The sequence below is a fragment of the Balaenoptera physalus genome (genome assembly GCF_965194825.1).
Source record: "Balaenoptera physalus genome assembly, contig: HAP1_SCAFFOLD_839, whole genome shotgun sequence".
NCBI classification, from domain to species: Eukaryota; Metazoa; Chordata; class Mammalia; order Artiodactyla; family Balaenopteridae; genus Balaenoptera; species Balaenoptera physalus.
Genome location: NW_028125942.1, coordinates 311,936 through 317,573, shown reverse-complemented (window position 1 = coordinate 317,573; position 5,638 = coordinate 311,936). Strand labels below are relative to the sequence as shown.

General features: G+C 51.5%; 1 pseudogene across 1 annotated transcript; it reads right to left on the bottom strand.

Moving 5' to 3' along the window:
* Positions 1–363: 363 nt before the first annotated feature.
* On the bottom strand, positions 364–4,487 carry LOC309653678 (myosin heavy chain, embryonic smooth muscle isoform pseudogene; annotated as a pseudogene). The gene has a single exon. The product of its transcript is annotated as a myosin heavy chain, embryonic smooth muscle isoform pseudogene (transcript).
* Positions 4,488–5,638: the final 1,151 nt, after the last annotated feature.

Below are 5,638 nucleotides of genomic sequence, written 5' to 3'. Positions count from 1 at the left end.
ATGTTCAATGGCCCTGTCATCACAATGCTCCATGCTCTTGTCATCAAAATGCTCCAGAACTCTTGCCATCATAATGCTCCATGCGAATGTCATCAAAATATCACATGACACTTGTCATCACAATGTTCCATGGCCTTTGCCATCACAGAGTTCCATGGCCTCTGTCATCACAGTGCTCCATGCCCTTGTCATCAAAATGCTCCAGAACTCTTGTCATCATAATGCTCCATGCCAATGTCATCAAAATGTTCCATGACACTTGTCATCACAATGCTCCATGGCCTTTGCCATCACAATGTTCCATGGCCCCTGTCATCACAGTGCTCCATGCCCTTGTCATCAAAATGCTCCAGAAGTCTGAATGTTTATAATACCACTTTGACTAGAGAGGTACATGATATATGAAGCAGTCAAAACTTAATACATTAGATTGTTACAGAGGCAAATAATATATTTAACATTGTCTTAGTACTGTAGTGTCTAAGGCACTTTCTGTAATGTCAGTTTGATTAACTATCAACCAAAAACAGAATGCTAAGTGTTCACTGTAACACTGTCCCAAGGGGGAGGGGAAAGGAGAAATGAAAAAGGAGTCACATCCACTGGCATGTCAACATTCAGGCAGGTGGCATCTGTTCTCGAGATTCTGTCAACCTCACCAACAAACTTGGAACAAGTCTCGGACACAAAACCAATATTCCCATTTTGGGCTCAAAGCAGCGGCTGAATTTGCAAGGTCAGCATGAGAGCCTGGCTGGCGAGGGAGGGTATGCCCCGAGCTGCTGCTCAGGGGCCTGCAGCTGCTCGCTCCAGAAGCGAGGAGCACACTGGGGAAGCTGGGGCCTCAGGAGGCCATCCTGAAGTCACTGTGATGGCTGCCCCCGGGGCCTCAGCTGGGTGGTGGCCACCGTTCTTCCTATGCACAGACTGGGCCGAGGACAGTTGACGTGAAGAGATACGGGCACACCACGACTCGAGGGAGGTGGGCATGGCCACCCCACACGGATGCCGCTTCCCCCCATCCAACCCACCCCTCCTAATCTCTCCAAAGCCCCTTTCACAGTTTGCTCACTGAAATAGTGTTGATCGTTATTTGAAGGAAATGAGAGCTACAAGTGCAGTTTAGGTTCCACGACGTTCTAAAAGAGACTTTACGTGGCTGAGGAGGCAGGGGCCACATGAACACAGAACTAAGGTAGCTGTCCGTACGACAGAGCATGCAGAGCGACTGGGCAGCAACCCCGGGGCTGCCCCAGTGACCGGCAACGGGGTCTAGAGTTTGTTTGAAAAAGGGTTCTCTTCTTAACATGTATTATAAAATGGTCTCTTGATGGATATATGGAAAATAGACGCAATGATGAGACGATCTGTTTAATATGTGTAGGTTTTGTGTATATATATATAAAAAGGGGAGCAATTGTACCTAAATCTGAAGCAGGAGACAGTTGTGTAGGCTGCAAGTCCTTAAGACACAGTTGATCTCTCAGGAAGGAGTCGTGCAGTTCGCCAGTCCCCCAGATCTGCAGGGCGGCCCCTGGGGCCGGGGCGCTGGGTGACTTCCTGCGTGTCCCTCGGTATCGCCTCCCCCGGCTTCCTTGGATCTACTCAGACTGGGGTGGCTGCGTCTCATTGACGTCACTGGTCTTACTTTCTGTGTCATCATCCGACAGCTCCAGGGAAGCGCCCTCGATGTGCAGCTGGCACCAGCCAGATCGGCTGGCGGAGAAGCTGATGGGGCCTCCTCGCCTCAGCCGGTTCTTCAGCGTGCTGACCTCGCGGCTCAGGCCCTCGTTGGCCTCGGTGGCGTCATCCAGTTCCCGCTGGAGTTTGCGCCGAGACGCGTTGGCACGTGTAGCTTCTTCCTCTGCTTCCTCCAGCTGCCGTTTGAGCTGCTTCATCCTGGCATTGGCCTTCTCCATCTGTTCTTTATACTGATCGGCATGGCGGCGTTCATCCTCAACCTGCATGAAGATTTCCTTCAGCTTCTTCTCGGTACGACGGACTAGTTTGTTGGCGGCTGCTCTTTCCTTGGCCTCCTGCTCAAGCTGCTCCTCCAACTGCCCAATCTTGGCTTCCAGGGCCTAGATGGTGGCCTTGAACTTGGACTTGACAGCGCCCTCCAGCTCCTGCAGCTTGGCCTTCAGCTCCTTGTTCTGCCGCTCCAGCTGCTGGCGCGCATTGTCGCTCTTCTGGGCGGCGCTGCGCTCGGCCGCCAGCTCTGTGTTCAGCGTGTCCACCTGCAGCGTGGTCTTGCGGAAGCGGTCGTTGAGCAACTCCATGTTGCTCTGCTCCTCTTCAAGCTCCTCCTCCAGCTGCGCTATCCATGCCTCCAGACGCCGCTTCTCATCCAGCAGCGCAGACTTGCCAGAGGCACTGTTGGCGATCTCATCCGCCAGCTCATCTCTCTCCTGCTCGGCGTGTCGGTGGGCTTGCTCAGATGAGGCAAGTTCCTCCTGCAGTTGAAGGATTTCTGCTTCCAGACTCTTCAGTTTCTTTTCACTCTCTTTGGACTGAGCAAAAATCTCATCCCGGGATGCACGAGCTTCTTCTAATTCACGTTGGTAGTCCTTCATCTGAGCCTGAAGTTTGCGGAGCTGCTTGATCACTTCATCCCTAGCTTTGTTTGCAGCCTCGATCTGCGCTTCCAGGTCCTTCAGGTCTATTTCCATTTTCTTCTTTGAAGCCACAGCAAGGGCCCGCTGTTTCCGCTCATCCTCCAGCTCAGCCTCCAGCTCCCGCACCTGTTTAACGAGGAGCCGCTTCTTCTCCTCGTTCTGCTCATCTCTGGCCTGCAAGTCCCTCTCGAACTGGGCCTTCATGGCCTGCATGTTGACCTCCAGGCGAAGCTTGGCGTCTTCTGTAGCCTGAAGCTCATCTTCCAGCTCTTCCAGCTGGGTCCTCATTTCCTCCACCTGCTGCTCTAGGGCCCGTTTGGATTTTTCAAGTTCATGAACGTTCTTGCCCACGTCGTCCTTGGAGCTCATCAGGTCCTCCATGTCTGCCCGCATCTGCTTGTTCTGCCGCTCAGACTCTTCCTTGGCCTCCAGGGCCTCCTCAAGGGCGTGGGCCAGGGACAGGGCTTTGGTTTCCTTCTCTCTGGCCTCTGCTTCGGCCCGGTCTCGCTCTTCCGCGTAGCAGGCAGAGACGTTCTTCTCTTCTGCTAACAGCTGATCGAACTTCTTCTGCTTCTTCTCCAAGTTGGAGACGATCTGGCGCTGGTGGTCCAGGTCCACCAGCAGGTCATCGAGCTCCTGCTGCAGGCGGTTCTTGGTCTTCTCCAGCTTGTCGTAGGCCAGGGCCTTCTCCTCCAGGCGCTGGCTCAGTGCTTCCACGTCTTTAAGGAGCTTCTTCTTGGCTTCTTCCAAACTTTCAATTGTCCCCAGGTCATCATCTACTTTCTTCTTGGTATCTGTCAACTGGGCCTGCAGGGCCAGCACCTGCTTTTCCAGGTTCTTCCTGGCCTTCTCCTCCTCCTCCTGCTGCTCCTGAAGGCTGTTCTTCTCCTCCTCCAGCTGCCGGATCCGACTGCTCAGGTTCAGTTTCTGTCGTGTCTCTTCCTGAAGAAGCTCCTGTGTGTCCTGGAGTTGAGACTCAAGACCAGCTGCGTCCTTGGCAAACTTAATACCCTTTTTCTCTGCTTCTTCTAGAAGAGTTGAGACATTATCCAATTCATTCTGTAACTTGTTCGCTTTCTCGGCCAGTTCCACCCTGAGTCTGTCTCCTTCCGAGACCTTGGCGTGGAGCTCCTGGACCTGGGCGTCCAGCTTCTTCCGCTTGTGCTCAGACTCGGCCTTGACCTGCTGCAGCACCTTCACCTCGCACGCCAGCTCCTTGTTGTCTGTCTCCAGGCCCTGCTTGTTCTTCTCCAGATTTGCTTTGAACCGCTTCGCCTGCTCCAGCTGCTCCGAGAGCTCCTCCAGGGCGGTCGCGTGCCGCTGCCTCATGTCCTGGATCTGAGCCTCGTGGTTCTTCGTTTCCTCCTCAAGAGCCTCCTTCAGCTCTGCCACTTCTTGTTCACGTTTGGTGCGCAGCTCCTGCTGAGCTGCCGTGGTGTCCAGCGTGTCCTCAAGCTCTGTCTTCAGAGCTTCCAGCTCCTCACTCAAGTCCCTCTTCTGCTTTTCCGCCTTGTTCCGCGAAGCCTTCTAGGATTCAAAGTCTTCCTGCAGCTCAGCAAGCTGGGCTTGCAGCTCTCGCACAACTTTAAGCGCATTGTTTTTGTGCAGCGTCTCATCGTCACCCCTGGCCAGGGCGCCCTGCAGCTCCTCCTCCTTCTTGGCCACCTGGATCTTGAGCTCGTCAATCTGCACCAGGAGCTCAGCGATCTGGTCCTGCAGGTCCGTGGTCTCGCTGTGCAGTTTCCTTTTGGCCTTTTCCAGTTCCTGGCGGGTCTTCTTCTCCTTCTTTAAGCGCTCTTCTAAATCTGAGATCATCACTTCTTGCTTATTCCTGATCTTGGCCAGGATCAAATCCTTGATCCTCTGCAACATGCTTGAAAACACAAACCTTTTGGGTTAAAAGCTTTAACATCTGTTAGGAAGAATTTGTCATGTGGGTTTGGAATCTTTGATTTTCCCCCTTTATGAATTGTACTGGCTGTTGACCACCAGACACATGACTGCAAATATCTTTTCTTGTATTCCCATATTTCTAGACAATGATTTTTGTAAGACAATACATTTATTCATTATAGAAAAAAAAATGCTCCAGAACACTTGTCATCATAATGCTCCATGCCAATGTCATCAAAATGCCCCATGACACTTGTCATCACAATGCTCCATGGCCTTTGTCATCACAATGTTCCATGGCCCCTGTCATCACAGTGCTCCATGATACCTTTCATCACAATTCGAGATAACCACTGTCATCACAATGCCCCATGACAGATGTCATAACAATTCGCCATGGTCCTTGTCATCACAAAGCTCCATGAACCGTGTCATCACAAGGTTCCAGGACTCTTGTCATCACAATGATCCATGATCACTTTCATCACAATGCTCCATGAAACCTGTCATCTCAATGCTCCATAGCCTTTGTATTCACAATGCTCCATGGCCCCTGTAATCACGGTGCTCCATGACCCCTTTCATAAAAATGCTCCAAGACTGCTGTCATCACAATGGCCCATGACGTCTGCCACCACAAATCTCCAAGGCCTCTCTTACCAAAAAGCTCCATGATCCCTGTCAGTACAATGTTCCATGACACTTTTCATCACAATGCTCCATGACCCCTGTCATCACAAAGTTCTCTGCCCATATCATCACTATGCTCCTTGTCACCTTTCATCACAATGCTCCATGCCCTTTCATCACAATGCTCCAGAATTCTTGTCTTTGCAATGTTCCTTGACCGTGTTATCACAATGCTCCATGACCCTTGTCATCACAAAGCTCCATGAGCCCTGTCATCACAATGATCCATGATTCCTTTCCTCACAGTGCTCCAGTACCCTTTTCATCACAATGCTCCATGCCATTGTCAGCACAATGCTCCTTGGACACTGTCATCAAAATGCTCCATCCCCTTTTCATCACAATACTCCAGATATCCTATCATTACAATGCTCCATGCCCGTGTCAACACAATGCTCCATGACCCCTGTCATCAAAATGCTTTATGAACATTCTTATCA